This window comes from Aegilops tauschii, chromosome 2 (assembly GCF_002575655.3).
Source record: "Aegilops tauschii subsp. strangulata cultivar AL8/78 chromosome 2, Aet v6.0, whole genome shotgun sequence".
NCBI classification, from domain to species: Eukaryota; Viridiplantae; Streptophyta; class Magnoliopsida; order Poales; family Poaceae; genus Aegilops; species Aegilops tauschii.
The window spans coordinates 289,555,440-289,575,377 of record NC_053036.3 but is presented as its reverse complement, the minus strand read 5'-3'; positions in this window follow the sequence as shown (position 1 = coordinate 289,575,377).

The window sequence follows — 19,938 nt, the reverse complement described above, 5'->3', positions numbered from 1 at the left end:
ACACACCGATCGATATACCTCTCTAGCCAAGTGTGCGTACCAATGACACACACTTCCCCTCTTCTCTTCTCGCCGTCTATGTCCAATACGGTTCCACGCAGGTGCACACTCATGCCCCTCTTTTCATCGATCTCATACTCGCACACTCCTCCCCCCTCGACATAGTAGGCCTCTCGCACCACCTCCTGGCCGCACCCATCTCCCCATGTCTGTCTCTCCGTACCTTATTTTCTTCTAACACATGCATGCATGTATACGTACCGATCTCCCTACACATAGCTAGGTCGACTATAATTCTTTTTCCCCATGCACTAATCGACTTACCTCACTAGTTATGTCTCTCCCTTTCTCGGACAAACGACGATTGATCTTCCTATGTAGTTACGTCTGGTTACCACAACCATATCGTCCCCTCTCATCATCCTTACATACCTCCTGACCCGTCTCTCAAACGCACATGCATAGACAGGCAGACATCCCCTCTCTTATTGATATTGCACTCGTACCCTCCGTTTGTCTAGCAGGCCTCTCCCACCATTTGTGGGAAGCAACTCCACCACCAACCCTCCGACACTCTACCTTTGTCTTTCTCCCAACCTTATTCCTCTGCTACACATATGCATGGATGCCGATCGATATCCCTCAATACATAGCTAGGTCTCTCTCCTTCTCCACACATATACTAGTCGATCTACCTCTCTATAGTTAAATCTCTGCCCCCTCCCCCCCACACCGATAGTCGAACGTTGTAGGTAGGTATCCATGCCATAGAGAAAAATTGCACCTCTACCCTCTCACATTCCAGTAGGCCAGCCGCCCTGTATCTTTGACGTGGGCAAACACAAATTCGATGGCACTCTTTATCGATCATGCACCCACACACCTCATCCCTATTTTCGATTCTATCGATATCTCACGCCGATGATCCCTCCACTTTCTTCTCGTGGATCGCTCCCTCTATATATGATATGTCCATGACTCTGTTTCACACACATTGCATATGTTACATTTTTTTGTTTGAGATATCATCGACACATTGCCTCTGTTTCGCACAAACCATCTCTCTCACACCCACCCACGTACGTACCTGCACCTAAAGAAGAGGTGCACGCACGACGCACGTACTAACGTCTTGTTCCCGGCCACACCCGCGCGGGTACACGATGGAGTTCATTTCTGTATGAAAAGGTAGACCACGTGATAATTTGATGCGTGTAGCAGTTGTTTAGTCGAAGGAGGGTCGTGTACCACGCGTAGACAGAACAAAGTTTAAGTTGACGCATTAATATTAAATAAAGTTATATTCCTCAATGGCACGTACAGAATATAAAACGATTGTCGTCGGGAAAAAAGAAAAATCTGCTCCACTATATACAATGGAGCCTGCCTGCCGGGGTTTGCTCTCGTCACACTATCTCACACAAGGCGGCGTTGTCCTCTCTCTCTCACCGTTGGTCACTGATCCGGCCGCATCCCGTCTGCCAGCGGAAAGGGAGGATGTGCATCATTTCTCCGTTCGACGGCATTGAGGCAGGACGTCCTGATCTGCGGTACCCGCCGTTCTCTCTGACCAACCTCCGGCGCGGTAGGGCCTTCGCCACTTGCTCACTGTCGCAGTATGGGCAGATCCTGGCTGCCAGGGCCGCCCTCCTAGTTACATCCCGATGACCCTCAGGTACAGCTTCCTCCGGCCTTGCTCCACTGCCCATCTTCCCATGTTGTTGCATGTGGAAACTCCTGCATGTGGATCTTCTTTAGTTGTTTGCTAAAAATGTATCTCGGTCGGCATACTTTCCATCCCGCAATCTCGTCCTCAAACCGTTATTGATAAACCACCATGCTTCTATGTTTCCCTTATTACATGGAATATGCTTCTTTTCTGTTAGCGTATGTGTCTTCAACTCGTGTTATTGGGTAGTAATTGTTTCCTTTCTACCTCCTTTTGCAAATAGGGCTATCCATTTCACCTCGTTGCTATTGCGACCTCTGGTGAACTGCACAAATCACTTTTTTTCATAAGAGTGTTTTGTGCAGTTCCGCCAAAATGTCACACGGGAAATGTTTTTACATTTCTTTGGGACTGCAGAAAGGGAGATTGGTTTTTCTATCCTCCTCATCCAACTCTGTGCCTAACCTAAAGAGAGATCGCAGAGGTGATCAGCTTCTATTTGTGTATGTTATGTTTCATCATCTAGTTCCACTATTATTTTAATCACACTGACTGAATGTCTTTGCAAACAGGGATGATCAGCTCGATTTTAGTGGAGCTGCAAAAATGATCGGATTGTAATGTCCTCGATACACCTCTTTTTTGGCTACAGAGCTTGGTGAAACTAGCTGCCAACCAATGAACATTGTGCCCAGGAAATGGAGCCATGCCTACGAACAACATCGATCAATTATATATTTTTTCTTTATTTGTACAACTTCTCACAACTTTGTCTTCAGTTGTGATGTGAATATTGGCGCTGATCTGTGAACCATTGAGATGCATGAGCATCCATGGTAGTTTCATTTGTATTTGACGAAATGTTGTAGCGAGACAATCTTGAGGCAAGAGGACACATGAATCCTAAGTTGAAACCTTTTTTTCCTGCCGGAACCAAAGTTGAAACCTTCATAGCATCACAGTACAATTTCATTATGCTGGAAAATTAAGCGTACATATAAACAAATCCTAGAGGATGGATAGCAATGCCAGAAACAATTCAACTTTGTTTTGCCAACATGTGGGACATCCTTCATCCGACTCCACCTGCCATGCAGCAATATTGAGTGCACAACTGCAGGGAAAGATTCACCCCGGTCGTTGCACCATAGTAATAATGACTAGTGAGAAATCAAATCACAGAGCCCCACCTTCGCCACAGTAAGTTGCTCAGACAAATCAACCATCATTTTTCTCTTTGTTGAATCCGCTGGTACTCCAATATTCCCAGAGTAATAAGTTGCTCGGGCGTAGCAACCATCACTTCACCTTTCCCACAGTAAGTACAACCTCCTTTTTTTATTCTAGAAACAACCACACGCGAATATTGGATGGTAGCAGCACATCAACTGAATCAAAAATCGAAACCAACCAATGAACTACTACTAATGGTGAGCGTTTGCTAGTATCATGTACTCCATCTGTCCATGTATATAGGGCTTAATGCGTTTTTCGAGACTAACTTTGGCCCTGTTTGGATCCATGGGTTAGAGTTAGTTTGAGCTAGTTGGGGCTCAAATAGCCCTAAAGTATCCAAACATGAGGGTTAAATTGGAGCAAGTTGCACCAAACCCACCAAAAAAACTATCCCACCCAAGAGGTGCTAATTGGAGATAGTTCTCATTGGGCCACTGAAAAATCACTTTTCTCTCTCTATCCCGCCAGCCATGTGGTGCTAATTGGAGCTAGTTCTCGTGGGGCCCACTGAAAAATCACTTTTCTCTCTCCATCAATTGCATTTATTGTCAATCTAATCCTGTCATCCAAACACCACTTTGGCTAGAGTTAGTTCAGGGTTAGTCATGAGTTAGTCTAACCTCTAGCTAAGTTAGAGTATCCAAACAGGAGCAGTATAGGACATGCAAGTTGCTCAAAGCATACCGTCAAATTCATACATGAAAGGATCTTTTTTTAAACGGAACGTGCAAGGATCTTCGAATGATATAATTTTCCAATTATATAAAATCTTATCAATAGTCAAAGGCAACCTCAAAGAATACATTAGGCCCTATATAAAATCTTATCAATAGTCAAAACCAAGTGTTACTACTACACCAAACAAGTTCAAAATGAGAAACTGGACCCACTCACGGCACGGCACGCCTGTCTCGTTTAGTCCGTCGGTCAAAGCGCTTCCTCTTCTATGCATAACAATAGAGTATAGTAATTTTTTTAGAATGCTCTTGGCATGTCGCTAAAATGTGATGAGTTAACGGACCTCAATAGACGGCAAAATCGCCAGCCCGCCACACTTTGAGAGAGACGAGGAGCGAGAAGCGATACGGGCTGGTGGATTACTAGAGCTAGGTGTTGCACGGAGGCCAAGAAATATGGTGATAGCGTGGGTTGGCCATGTATGATGTAACTACACTGAGCTGCCGTGTTTCAGACTCTTCCGGTCTACTATGGAGAAGATTGGGTAGATTTTATATCGCCGAATGAAAATATTAAAGAGTCCAGACGCTCCACTGCGAGGTTTCTAACTCCTTCTCGGTCATCGAAAAGCGTTCTTCTAAGTTTTGCCGACACGTGGGACATCCAGCATCTAGGTCCACGTGTCATGCAAGAAAATGGGGTTAACTATAGTAGGAAAGACTCACCAACGGTCACGAAAGTAGGTGGATTACATGCACGAATCACTCAAAAAAAGGAATACGAGCACGAAGAGAAGAGGTGCAGGTACCGACGCAGGTACTCTTTGCTTCTTTCCCTAATACTCACGCGCGGGTACACGGTTAGCTCATTTCTGTATGAAGAGGCAGCTCACTAGATAATTTGGCGAGTGTAGTAGTTGTTCAATGGAACCACGCGTGGATGAATCAAAGTTCGATCATGACGCGGTGGCGCGTTTTTTATAAATTAAGTTATTCTATTCGATGGAACATATGCAACATTATTTTCTCAATGGAACGTGAATAGTGCATGCACTGAACGACGGTGCACGGGATGGTAGCCATGCACATGGTCAGCCATTTTTGGAGTCTAATACACTACTTTTGACGTGTCCCGTCAACTCGCAAATGAGGAGAAGATTTGCTTACTACGACTAGCCATAGTGGAGAGTAACATACACATATTCCTAAACTATGTTACTACCTTGATAGTGGGTAGTAACATAAGTGTGGTGTCATTCAAAGCTCCATTTATTAGGTTATAGACTCATATAGCATTGGGACATGTGATGTTACAGTAACTAGCTAAGTTACTCAAACTACCTCTCTCCTCATTAACTCACCGCCACATAAGCAAATTTGCTGAGTTGGACTCGATGTTACTGCTGAAGTTACTCCCACTGTGGCTAGTCTACTAGGAGTACTAGTATGACCTATCCCTCGCTCACGCGCGCGCGGTGGCTCACAGGATGGGGAGAAGCTTTTGCTTTATGATAGTGCGCTTAATACAGGCGATGGACGTGCAGCAGTTCATTCGGTGTCAGATTGCCAGAAGTATCTATACTATATTTCCATCATCATGGTTCGACTTCCGGAAGAGGCGAAGAGCCAAGCGCACGGTCGCCTACTCATAGTATAACCGGCCGTGTTAACACGAATTTTTAATGTAGTACAATCTGAGTGGATTGCTCCAGTGGTCATCTGTCACATCCCTAGTTCTGACAATGCCTCGTGCTAGCATCTGGTGTTGCATCATGTCTACTTTTCACAGAAAGTTGAAATGGGGATGACAGAACCCCCAGCACCCCCCTGAACACAACTAGGGTTTACAAAAATCCTTTTCAATGAACCTGAAATGCCCTTCATAAATGTTCACCATCTTTGGTCCTGGCTAAACCCTCTGCCAAAAATGGTTTCATATTTTTGGAGGCTATTCTGGATTTTTGCACCAAGCCATAAGTATTTGCATTTGGGCAATTTAAATCCTATAAATATTTTAAAATGCCCAAATAATCTTCAAGGTATTTTTAGGCTGTTGAGAATATTTTCAAATGTGCCTCTGAATATTTTCAGGTTTTTCCTAAATGGAATAGTATTTCTACTATTTCAAAACACAGAACAGAAACAAATAAAAAGAAAAACAGAAAGCAGAGAGAGAAGATACCTACCTGGCACCCACCAAACCCATCTGGCCGGCCCAGCCCACCAGGGGCAGGGAGGTCTTCTTCCTCCCGCCAGTCGGACGCATAGCGCGTGCCCGACGCGCGCACGGCCACCGCATGCCACCTCCAGCCTGCCTGGCTCCTCCCCGATGCACCTAGACGGCGCCACGACACCCCCTCGACGCCTCAACCTCTCCCTCGAGCTCATCCCCTCCTCTGTCTCCCTCACGCGCGTCCACCCGAACGCAGCCGTCGCCGCCGCTCGCCACCACCGCGGCCACCGCACTCCCCACGCCCTGCCGCAGTGCCAAATCGCTCTGCCACGACGCCTCGCTTCTTCAAGCCGAATAACACCACCCCGGACGGTCTACAGTGACGCCCCCGAGCTCGTCTTCCTCACCGGCATCTGAAGATCGCCGGCGTCGATTCGCCGTCTCCGACACATCCCCGAGCCCACTGATCTGCTGGTCGACCTCCCTGTGAGCTCCCCTTCGGTTCTCCCCTAGTCCCGTATTCCCGCTCGTCCCCTAGCCAGCATGCCGCCTTGGCCGAAGCTTTTCCGCCGCCGGCCGTGTTGCCGCCGTCGAGCTAGTCACTGGAGCTCATGTCCGAGCATTCCATCGTGCTCATCACGCTCCCCGTAGCACATATCACCCCACCGCCGTCCTCCCCGTGCACCACAACGCGATCCCGCGCGCAATCAAACTCCGGCCGCCGCCGCGAGGTTGTTTCCGGCAAGCTCCGGTCACCCCACGACCTCCCACCTGCTCCCCTAGATGCGGGTGAGCAAGGGCTACGCCCTGGTGCCCTCGGCACGTGCAGCCGACGCCCGTAGCGCGTTTCCGGCGTGCCTCCGCCGCGCTGGATGGTCGCCGGCGGACTAACCCCGGCCGTGCTGACGTGGCCAGGTTAATTAGGCGTTAACCACCTCTTAATCAAACCCAAGAGTCACAGACAGCCGGGCCCCACCTCATAATTAACCACAGGGTTATTCCCTGCTTTAAATTAAGCTAATGCTTTGACCCCGCCACCTCAGCGTTGACCTGGGCCCCACTGTCAGGTTTGACTTGGACCAGCCCTTTGACCTGCTGACGTCATGCTTACACATTGCTGACGCTGTTAATCGTTTTCTGGATTAAAAATAATCCAGGAAATTCCAGAAATTGTTATAAACTTCTAAAAATCATAGAAAATAATCTGTAACTCAGATTGAAAAGATTTATATATGAAAAATGATCAAAAAAATCCAATCTATCCATCTGTACTAGTTTCATGCATGTTAAAGCAACTTAACCCTGCTGTTTATATCAAAAAATGATAAAGCACTATATAAATTCATAAGATGAGTTTGGGGTTGAATCTTTGGTTCAAAATGGCTCAAACCCATCTGGTTGTAGTTGCATTAGCCCAACACACTCATTTTGCTATGTCATGATCATGCATCATATTGTGCATTGCATTGATTGTGTTTCCTTCTTTGTTGCCGGTAATTGTCCCCTCTCGATAGCCGTGATTCCGACGATGAGTTCGATGACACCGATGAAGAACTATAATATCTTCAGAAGTGCCTGGCAAGCAAAACCCCCTTGTTCATTCCGATACAATCCCGCTCTCTCGCTCTTGCTCTCTTTTACTGCATTAGGACAACAACGATTCAACTGTTACATGCTGCGGTAGTTGAACCCCTTATCCTCTGCATGACCTATCATTGCCACAGTAAATAGATGAAACCCACTAGCATGAGTAGGAGTTGTTTGAGCCCTGATGTGCCTACTCATTCATGCTTGTTTGTCATGCCTGCTACTGCTTAGAGTTGAGTCGGGTCTGATTCGTCGGGGATGAATTGGAATGGTGATGAACATGTCCTACTGTGTGTGAGCTAAGTGTGTGAACACGATTTGGTAAAGGTAGCGGTGAGAGGCCATGTAGGAGTACATGGTGGGTTGTCTCATTGAAGCCGTCCTCAGGAACTGAGTTCTGTGTTTGTGATCCATGATACAGTTACTACCACGCATTAGGCCCGAAACCAATGGACCCTCTCGGCTTCTTAATCACCCTTGTCCTCTGTCCAGGAGTTGCAAGTAGTTTCTGGTGTTTGTAGTATGCTGGAGGCCGTGGGCAGCGCTGACCGGAGGGGTGGGCTGTGATGCGGTAGGCACGTGGCACGGTGTACTGGGTGCCCGTTTGGTGTCTCGAGAACCCTGCACACATCGTTCGGGGCCGTATGTGGAAACCTCGGCCGGACTCCCTGCGGATGGAACCTGAATAGGCGATAAACCTGGACTAGAGACTTGAGTGTTTAGGTAGGCTGTGGCCGACACCCACGTTGGGCTTCCGCTTGAAGGTTGCCGAGTACATGTCGTATAAACGACGGTAAGTGGTGAGAGCGTGTGTGTCGAAGTACACCCCTGCAGGGTTAACATCATCTATTCGAATAGCCGTGTCCGCGGTAAAGGACTTCTGGGTTGCCTATAACAGTTCATAGACAAGTGAAAGTGGATACTCTAAAATGCGCAAGATAAGCGTGAGTGCTATGGATGGCGTTCTCGTAGGGAGACGGGAGCGGATCCATAGTGGTGTATTGGTATGGTGAATATGTGGACTCGTGTGCGCCACCTCAAAAGAGTTACTTGCGGTCGTAGTTGGGATAGCCACCGAGTCAAAGTTGGCTTGCTGCAGTTAAACTCCACCACCCCTTTTATTGATACCGATGCATATGTAAATAGTTCTGATGTAAGTCTTGCTGGGTACATTTGTACTCACATTTGCCTATTTTATGTTTTGCAGTGAGACGTCAGTCTCGCTAGTAGTGTTGTGTGGACTTCGACGTTTAGCTTGTTACCTCAGCTACGATCTTGTGCCCTCGGCAGGATCTAGTAAATAGTCAGGCTTCTCAGCCTTTTTCATTTGTAGATGTCTGTACTCAGACATGTTAAGCTTCCTCATGTGTTGACTTGTATGCTCTGAATGTTGGGTCATGAGACCCATGTTTGTAATATGTCGCTCCTCGGAGCCTAATGAATAAATACTCTGAGTCGTAGAGTCTTGTTGTGATGCCATGTTGTATTTGCACATATCGAGCATATTGTGTGTATGATTGAAATGCTTGGTATGTGTGGGATCCGACAACCTAGTTGTTTATCCTTGGTAGCCTCTCTTATGGGGAAATGTAGTCTTGTGCTTCCATGAGCCATAGTAGTCCGCTACAGCCCGGTTCACCGGAGTCCTGCTAGCCCAGCACTACTGCTCCGGAACACTTGACTGGCCGGCATGTGATTCACTTCGTTCCTGTGTCTGTCCCTTCGGGGAAATGTCACGCGGTGACATCCGGAGTCCTGCCTAGCCTGCTACAGCCCGGGTTCCCGGAGTCCTGTTAGCCCAGTGCTACAGCCCGGATTCACACGCTGCTGACCGACATGCTCGATGTTGATTCATGTATGCCTGTCCCCGTAAGTTAGTGCCACTTTGGGTTCACGACTAGCCATGTCGGCCCGGGTTCTCTGTCATATGGATGCTAGCGACACTATCATATACGTGAGCCAAGAGGCGCAAACGGTCCCGGGCCATGGTAAGGCGACACCCGTGGGAATACCGTGCGTGAGGCCGCAAAGTGATATGAGGTGTTACAGGCTAGATCGGTGTGACTTAGAATCGGGGTCCTGACAGCGTTGGTATCAGAGCCTGACTGCCTGTAGGATTACCAAGCCAAACTGGTCGAAGTTGAGTCTAGAAGTGCTTTAGTTATATAAGGGGATTGATTGTGGAAGGGAACGTAAGGCTCTTTTTACTCCTTTACCTTATGCCCTTCTCATCTGAGTCACCCTCTTATCTTCTACGGGGATTAAGAACTAGGCCTTCTCATCTTTCTACCAGGATCACGTGTTACTAATCCGTAGACTCATAGGATTGATGGATTTAAGCCTCAGTTCAGTTTCTACTACTTCCGTGTGTTCATAGTTGGTCCTGGAACCTTGATATTGTGCTTCTAAGTGGTTATGCCACCATTTTTGCAGGATGTCTCAAATCCTTTGAGCATTTACAACCGTTATGCTGTCCGAGTCATCCCAGGCTTCTAAATAATCTGACGCGTTTGCAAATCCCTTCTTTCCGTTCTCGATGTTCCTTTGGGCCAGATTAACCACACTAATCATTGAGTTGAGGTACTCTGCTGCCTTGACATATATGTTGGAGTTATTATTATGACCCTAGGTGTCTTAGAGGACCACTTAGTAATCTAGCAATGCTTGCATCCCCAGTGTGATGATTCTGGCCATTATTCTCGAAAGCATACCGTGATGCCACTTAGTTAGTAGGCATTCTATTCCCAGGTTTCTGAACTCGAGATTCACTCCACTTACCTCCTGTTGATAGTGTTTGCCCGTTCCTGTAGGATATTAGTAACCTTTGCGATAGTCCTCGAGGTTCATGGTATATCCTTCTTCCAAATATCATGAACTGCTTATGGAAGAAGTTCCTCGCGGAACCGAAAGATCACAACTAGAGTGCTCTTGAGGAGTACTCCATTCATATTGTGACTCTGCCAGTCCTTCCTCCTCTACATGGGTTATCCGGAAGAAATATGTTGAATTTGTTCGACATACTAATTCATGCATCCACAACTCAGAAAAACATATGTTCCTTTGGGTTGTCCCTCTTTAGTTATTTTCTGGCCCTCGTCTATCAATTGATAGTCAGGAGCAATTGTGCATTTGTGTTATCGATGCCTATTATTCTTGTGGTCTGTCAAGCCATTCTAATCCGGAATGACTAGGAGAAACAAACTCCAGTACCTCGTCCATCTTTGGGATTGGGTCAAAGTAGTTGTATTCCGCAGATCAAAATGCCAATCCAGCTTTTGCTCTGTTCTACCTTGGAGTGTTACCCCCTTTATGTCGAGAATATCGTAGGAATTGCACCACCTCTTATGAATTCTTGACGCAGTGATACTCCTCGCCGTCATCACTCATTTCTTGGTCCCGTGTTGTTGCAACCGGAATGCCGACAAGTGAACTATGATGTGTGAAATCAATACTCCTAGCAACTCCGTTGCTTGGTAGTAAATGGACAATATTCTCATTCTTAGCATGTTGGCTATTGAATCATCATTCTAAGGTTGATCGTGCTACCTAGTCCTTATTCCCGGTGCACTTTTTGATCAATGAGTTAGGATAGTGTCAGTCCTTGCTTATTCGGTCATATCATCTTGCCCTGAAAAGCAAGATTGTTCTCGATCTTAATAACATGTCGGTGGATCGTGATTTTCCAAATATCTTCTTGGAAGTACCACCAGGTTGTCCCTAACCGATATGTTGAGTTCGTGAACAAGTTGGTTTCCTGTAAACCACTCCTTCTCCAAGAATCTGTGTTGGATACCCCTGAGCTAGTTGGTCAAGCTAAACAACAACTTGGAGAGTTGGAAGATAAAAGCTTGCCAGCTTAGTTCATTTCAAGGGATATATTTGCGTGTGTTGAAGATAGATGATATCTTCATCGATTGGTCCCCGTGATCAGTTGTTGGACCTATTGTCGTATCAAGACTTTGATTTGAGTATGGGCTATCATCAAATCAAATCAGAACCAACGATGTTCATAATGTTGTCTTACTCGTGGTTGATCCCTCGAGCATACACCATTATATCTTTTGGGTCTGACCAATGCTATCACTTGTTCACATAATTATGGAATTCCATCTCCATGGAAACCTGGATGAATTGTTGTTGAGCCCATCAGCAACACTGCTACCTTCTCCATGACTCATGTTGAACATCCAGCTAGTATTGGAAACTTTATAAGCATTATCTTCGTGTTCCGTTCATGAAGCATATGTTTGGATGAAAGTAGTGACTTCCTCTAATTCACGTGCATCTGATGCAAGTTGCCGTCGTGGATTTGAGAAAGTCAATGTTGCTTCTTTTGGAATCATCCCAAAATCGGTCATGCATACGTGCTAAGTATTCTGTGGTTCGGAGACTTGCAACCTTCGTTCTATATGTGTTCCTAGCACACCAAGCCACTGACTGATTTGTTCCAGGAGAAGGAGTTCCTTTTAAGAGCTAACCCGGGCTTAATTGAGAACTTCATTATCTGCGATGATGGTTCCCCTCCTGAACTCGGTAGTGTTTTATTATAAGACTACCATGTGATCATGCTTGTCTGGGACAACGTGCTCACATGTATGTAGCAGAATCAGCTCATGTTTTGGAGCTTGCTATCGTAGTTCATCCCCTGAGAATCTCGCAACGTCATCTCGTCGATTTGTGTTGTAAACTTTCATTTTTCCTTCTAGACTTGATGAGTCTGGAATATCCTGACACCAACCAGATCTGAATCTCGGGCAGATATGATGGTTGGAACATTTTCCAAGAATTATAATATTGGTCTCTCGATAACCGGTAAAGTGGATGTTGTGGCCAACACACCCAGCCGGAAGACCTATTATTGTAGTATCCTGATTGATAAAGTTGGCCACCTCCCCATAAGGATTTCGTAGGATACTACTTCCGTAGTTGTCCCTTATGGATTTTGTGTTCCCGAAGTCTGACCTTTACTTGATGTTCTAGATATCAAACCATATCTATGAATGGGATACGCTAGTACATCAAGGAAAACATTAGAAGCGAAGTGCTAAATGTCTCTCGGTTGATCATCAGATTTTGTTTGCTTGGCCTCGCTAAGGAGAAATCTGAGAAGGTGTTATCTCCCTTTGCATCTGCATTGTCCATCACTATTCATCATGGTAGTATGATGTGTGGCCAGGATCCTCGACACGAATGTTGGTAGAACCTTGATGAATATGGAAATGCTCAAGTTCTTGAGAGCACGCGCAAGCACTAGGATTTATCGTCGGCATTAACTAGGATCCGCTCTCAGTTTCTTCGATTAGGCCATAACCATTCAAGCAGTGGAATCACTCTCGACTGTTGAGTTATTTCCCAGCTACCAGAATCATTCCCAGAAATAGCATTTTGTTCCTAGCTTGCACCGCCATTGTGCCATTCTACCATGGACTACCCTTCTCGGTAATCTCTGGTCAGGATCATCTTCAAAAGTGGTCCTACCATGGGTCCCATACATTTCCGGTGATAAGAAAAAGTCATCCATTGCGTTGTCTTCAACAAGGTAGTCCACGTCATCCATCCTAGTCCGAGTATGTCATTTCTTCGAGCTCTTTCAAACGATCAATTGTAAATTGCCCTAAGCTGGTATGAAGAGTTTCAATGATCTATGGATCAAAAGTAATTCTTTTTGCCACCTAAGGGAACAATCCAACGAGTCACCTTTCCCAAGGTGCCCCGTTACGGGATCATGGCAATTATTTCCTCGCCACCTTGACACCATCCACCATCTTTCTAAGCGTGGAATTGTTGCCCACCAAATCAAACCCCGTCGTTTGTTCTTCCATCCCTCTCGGTGTGTTTTGTGTCTCAACTCGAGATGTTTCAACATCTCATTCCGTGAGTTGATCTTATATAGCTCGATCTTCGTGAAGATCAATACAAGTATAGTTTTCTTTCTGTCGTCATCGCGTGGATGAAGATCTCAAAAGCAAAGACGTCTAGATCAAGGTGATGCAATGAATCAACATCCTCGAGAAAGATATCTGGATCATGAAGATTGTGTTAGCTTGTGTCCCTCTGTCTTCTTACCTCACGGCTTGAATCTCGGGACGAGATTCTTGTTTAGTGGGGGTGAGTTGTCACATCCCTAGTTCTGACAATGCCTAGTGCTAGCATCTGGTGTTGCATCATGTCTACTTTCCACAGAAAGTTGAAATGGGGATGACAGAACCCCCAGCACCCCCCTGAACACAACTAGGGTTTACTAAAATCCTTTTCAATGAACCTGAAATGCCCTTCATAAATGTTCACCATCTTTGGTCCTGGCTAAACCCTCTGCCAAAAATGGTTTCATATTTTTGGAGGCTATTCTGGATTTTTGCACCAAGCCATAAGTATTTGCATTTGGGCAATCTAAATCCTATAAATATTTTAAAATGCCCAAATAATCTTGAAGGTATTTTTAGGCTGTTGAGAATATTTTCAAATGTGCCTCTGAATATTTTCAGGTTTTTCCTAAATGGAATAGTATTTCTACTATTTCAAAACATAGAACAGAAACAAATAAAAAGAAAAACAGAAAGCAGAGAGAGAAGATACCTACCTGGCACCCACCAAACCCATCTGGCCGGCCCAGCCCACCAGGGGCAGGGAGGTCTTCTTCCTCCCGCCAGTCGGACGCATAGCGCGTGCCCGACGCGCGCACGGCCACCGCATGCCACCTCCAGCCTGCTTGGCTCCTCCCCGATGCACCTAGACGGCGCCACGACACCCCCTCGACGCCTCGACCTCTCCCTCGAGCTCATCCCCTCCTCTGTCTCCCTCACGCGCGTCCACCTGAATGCAGCCGTCGCCGCCGCTCGCCACCATCGCGGCCACCGCACTCCCCATGCCCTGCCGCAGTGCCAAATCGCTCTGCCACGACGCCTCGCTTCTTCAAGCCGAATAACACCAGCCCGGACGGTATACAGTGACGCCCCCGAGCTCGTCTTCCTCACCGGCATCTGAAGATCGCCGGCGTCGATTCGCCGTCTCCGACGCATCCCCGAGCCCACTGATCTGCTGGTCGACCTCCCTGTGAGCTCCCCTTCGGTTCTCCCCTAGTCCCGTATTCCCGCTTGTCCCCTAGCCAGCATGCCGCCTTGGCCGAAGCTTTTCCGCCGCCGGCCGTGTTGCCGCCGTCGAGCTAGTCACTGGAGCTCATGTCCGAGCACTCCATCGTGCTCATCACGCTCCCCGTAGCACATATCACCCCACCGCCGTCCTCCCCGTGCACCACAAAGCGATCCCGCGCGCAACCGAACTCCGGCCGCCGCCGCGAGGTTGTTTCCGGCAAGCTCCGGTCACCCCACGACCTCCGACCTGCTCCCCTAGATGCGGGTGAGCAAGGGCTATGCCCTGGTGCCCTCGGCACGTGCAGCCGACGCCCGTAGCGCGTTTCCGGCGTGCCTCCGCCGCGCTGGATGGTTGCCAGCGGACTAACCCTGGCCGTGCTGACGTTGCCAGGTTAATTAGGCGTTAACCACCTCTTAATCAAACCCAAGAGTCACAGACAGCTGGGCCCCACCTCATAATTAACTACAGGGTTATTCCCTGCTTTAAATTAAGCTAATGCTTTGACCCCGCCACCTCAGCGTTGACCTGGGCCCCACTGTCAGGTTTGACTTGGACCAGCCCTTTGACCTGCTGACGTCATGCTTACACATTGCTGACGCAGTTAATTGTTTTCTGGATTAAAAATAATCCAGGAAATTCCAGAAATTGTTATAAACTTCTAAAAATCATAGAAAATAATCTATAACTCAGATTGAAAAGATTTATATATGAAAAATGATCAGAAAAATCCAATCTATCCATATGTACTAGTTTCATGCATGTTAAAGCAACTTAACCCTGCTGTTTATATAAAAACATGATAAAGCACTATATAAATTCATAAGATGAGTTTGGGGTTGAATCTTTGGTTCAAAATGGCTCAAACCCATCTGGTTGTAGTTGCATTAGCCCAACACACTCATTTTGCTATGTCATGATCATGCATCATATTGTGCATTGCATTGATTGTGTTTCCTTCTCTGTTGCCGGTAATTGTCCCCTCTCGATAGCCGTGATTCCGACGATGAGTTCGATGACACCGATGAAGAACTATAATATCTTCAGAAGTGCCAGGCAAGCAAAACCCCCTTGTTCATTCTGATACAATCCCACTCTCTCGCTCCTGCTCTCTTTTACTGCATTAGGACAACAACGATTCAACTGTTACATGCTGCGGTAGTTGAACCCCTTATCCTCTGCATGACCTGTCATTGCCACAGTAAATAGATGAAACCCACTAGCATGAGTAGGAGTTGTTTGAGCCCTGATGTGCCTACTCATTCATGCTTGTTTGTCATGCCTGCTACTGCTTAGAGTTGAGTCGGGTCTGATTCGTCGGGGATGAATTGGAATGGTGATGAACATGTCCTACTGTGTGTGAGCTAAGTGTGTGAACACGATTTGGTAAAGGTAGCGGTGAGAGGCCATGTAGGAGTACATGGTGGGTTGTCCCATTGAAGCCGTCCTCAGGAACTGAGTTCTGTGTTTGTGATCCATGATACAGTTACTACCACGCATTGGGCCCGAAACCAATGGACCCTCTCGGCTTCTTAATCACCCTTGTCCTCTGTCCAGGAGTTGCAAGTAGTTTCTGGTGTTTGTAGTATGCTGGAGGCCGTGGGCAGCGCTGACCGGAGGGGTGGGCTGTGATGCCGTAGGCACGTGGCACGGTGTACCGGGCGCCCGTTTGGTGTCTCGGGAACCCTGCACACATCGTTCGGGGCCGTATGTGGAAACCTCGGCCGGACACCCTACGGATGGAACCTGAATAGGCGATAAACCTGGACTAGAGACTTGAGTGTTTAGGTAGGCTGTGGCCGACACCCACGTTGGGCTTCCGCTTGAAGGTTGCCGAGTACATGTCGTGTAAACGACGGTAAGTGGTGAGAGCGTGTGTGTCGAAGTACACCCCTGCAGGGTTAACATCATCTATTCGAATAGCCGTGTCCGCGGTAAAGGACTTCTGGGTTGCCTATAACAGTTCATAGACAAGTGAAAGTGGATACTCTAAAATGCGCAAGATAAGCGTGAGTGTTATGGATGGCGTTCTCGTAGGGGGACGGGAGCGGATCCATAGTGGTGTCTTGGTATGGTGAATATGTGGACTCATGTGCGCCACCTCAAAAGAGTTACTTGCGGTCGTAGTTGGGATAGCCACCGAGTCAAAGCTGGCTTGCTGCAGTTAAACTCCACCACCCCTTTTGTTGATACCGATGCATATGTAGATAGTTCTGATGTATGTCTTGCTGGGTACATTTGTACTCACGTTTGCCTATTTTATGTTTTGCAGAGAGACGTCAGTCTCGCTAGTAGTTTTGTGTGGACTTCGACGTTTAGCTTGTTACCTCAGCTACGATCTTGTGCCCTCGGCAGGATCTAGTAAATAGTCAGGCTTCTCAGCCTTTTTCATTTGTAGATGTCTGTACTCAGACATGTTAAGCTTCCGCATGTGTTGACTTGTATGCTCTGAATGTTGGGTCATGAGACCCATGTTTGTAATATGTCGCTCCTCGGAGCCTAATGAATAAATACTCTGAGTCGTAGAGTCTTGTTGTGATGCCATGTTGTATTTGCACATATCGAGCATATTGTGTGTATGATTGAAATGCTTGGTATGTGTGGGATCCGACAACCTAGTTGTTTATCCTTGGTAGCCTCTCTTATGGGGAAATGTAGTCTTGTGCTTCCATGAGCCATAGTAGTCCGCTACAGCCCGGTTCACCGGAGTCCTGCTAGCCCAGCACTACTGCTCCGAAACACTTGACTGGCCGGCATGTGATTCACTTCGTTCCTGTGTCTGTCCCTTCGGGGAAATGTCACGCGGTGACATCCGGAGTCCTGCCTAGCCTGCTACAGCCCGGGTTCCCGGAGTCCTGTTAGCCCAGTGCTATAGCCCGGATTCACACGCTGCTGACCGACATGCTCGATGTTGATTCATGTATGCCTGTCCCCGTAAGTTAGTGCCACTTTGGGTTCACGACTAGTCATGTCGGCCCGGGTTCTCTGTCATATGGATGCTAGCGACACTATCATATACGTGAGCCAAAAGGCGCAAACGGTCCCGGGCCATGGTAAGGCGACACCCGTGGGAATACCGTGCGTGAGGCCGCAAAGTGATATGAGGTGTTACAGGCTAGATCGGTGTGACTTAGAATCGGGGTCCTGACATCATCACACGTGAGCCAATCGATTCGCACCCTTCCACGCTCCAATTTTTCTTGCGTTCCTTCCTCCGTCCAACACGCTGACAAGTGGGCCCCATGCTCATGTATGCCAACGTGGTAGTCAAATATTTTGCCAGAGTCACCTATCACACCCTTTCGATGCCACGTTAATGTACCCACTAAAAACAAGTTAGAATTTTTTGGTTCAACTGCCTCCCTAGGTGTTTGGAGAGGAATTGACCGTCACAAGGCGGTTCTATAGGTGGGCAGGCGGCAAAAAATAGGGGAAAACGCGCGAACTAGCTAAACAAGAGATTTGCTTGATTTTATATCGCTGAATAATATAAAATATTATCAGTGCAGACGCTCCACCGCGAGGTTCCTTGCTCCTTCTCGGTCGTCGGGAATCTATGTTCATCCACTTTTTTTTGATGTGAGCTTTGTTTGTCCTTTTGCCAACATGCGGGACATCTAGCATCAAGGTGCACGTGTCATGCAAGAAAATGGATATAAGCAGTCCGTAAGTGAGTCTTGCACTTCGATGGCACCTAGTACTACGCAATATTTTTTCTCCTCGATTGCACGTGAATAGTGCACGTACTCAATGACGAGAACAGGATGGTAGCCATGGACATGGTCGGCCCTTTTTGGAGAGAGTACTAAAATAACTTTGATGTGTCCCGTCAACTCGCAGGATGACGAGAAGCTTGCTTACTATGCCTTCTCCCTCGCCAACACGTATGCGGTGGCTCGTAGCACGAGGAGAAACATTTGCTTACAAGCGGTGGACGTGCAGCAGTTCATGTGGTGTCAGATTCGCAGAAGTACTACAGTAGTACCATCATTATTGTTCGACTTCCGGAAGAGGAGAAGAGCCAAGCGCAAGGTCACCTACTAACCAGTAGTATACTATAGCCAAAGTTGGTCCACCTTTTTAGAGCATGGTTAATTAATATACGGGCTCTTGCAGCGGCACATCATTTAGAGCAAGTACTCTCTTCATAGGAACTTAAAACGCAGGAATAGGAAAAATAAAGGATTGGAGTGGCATGTCCACTGGAATCCCATAGCATTAACATAGTGTTCCCCTAAAAAAGCCAGAGTATTTGACACAGGAAAAACAAAGGAAGTGAAAAAAAGTTGGAATGGATGCTAGATTGCCAATTAACACATGATTACATAGGAAAAAAATCCTATAGCATTCTATCCTATGAATCAAACGACCAATGTAGGAAAATTATGAGGGGGCTCTCTCCAACAGTCTTCCTTGGCTCGCACCTAGCATCATGGTGGTCGAACTTGGAGTCATTTATCTAGTACACGTGGCATCTCAGATCTGGACACAAGGTGGCATACATGACACGTCTCCGTCGTATCTATAATTTATTATTATTTCATGCCAATGTTATACAACTTTCACATATTTTTGGCAACTTTTTATATGATTTATCGGACTAACCTACTGATCCAGTGCCCAGTGCCAGTTCCTATTTTTGCATGTTTTTTGTTTCGTAGAAAATCCGTATCAAACGAATTCCAAACATAATAAAAATTTATGGAGAATTATTTTGGAATATATGTGATTTGGGGGACTTGGAATCAATGCAAACAGAGGCCCACAGTGCCTAAGAGACACCAGGGCACGCCCCAGGCTCCAGGCGTGTGGTGGTGGGTTGTGCTCACCTCGTACGTCGGTTGGGGCTCTACTTCGGGTGCAAGGAAGCTTATATCCGGAAAAAAAATCGTGTTAAAATTTCAGCGCAATCGGAGTTACGGATCTCCCGGAATATAAGAAACGGTTTTCGGCCAGATCTGGGTAAACGCGAAACAGAAGAGAATAGAGAGGGAGATCCAATCTCGGAGGGCTCCCGCCCCTCCGCCACCATGGAGGCCATGGACCAGAGGGGGACTCTCCTCCCATCTAGGGGGAGGCCAAGGAAGAAGAATAAGGAGGGGGGCTCTCTACCCCTCTCTCCTGGTGGCGCCAGAGTGCCGCCGGGGCAAGGATTGTGAGGATGATCGACATCAACAATCTTTCTACTATCAACACCAACTCTCTATCCCTCTATGCAGCGATGTAACACCCCTTCTCCCTGCTGTAATCTCTACTTAAACATGGTGCTCAACTCCATATATTATTTCCCAATGATACTTGGCTATCCTATGATGTTTGAGTTGATCCGTTTTGTCCTGTGGGTTAATCGTGATCTTGGTTGGTATGATTGTATATTTTATTTATGGTGCTATCCTACGGTGCCCTCCGTCTCATGTAATATGGGGATCCCCGCTGTAGGGTGTTGCAATACGTTCATGATTTTCTTATGGTGGGTTGCGAGAGTGACAGAAGCTTAAACCCGAGTA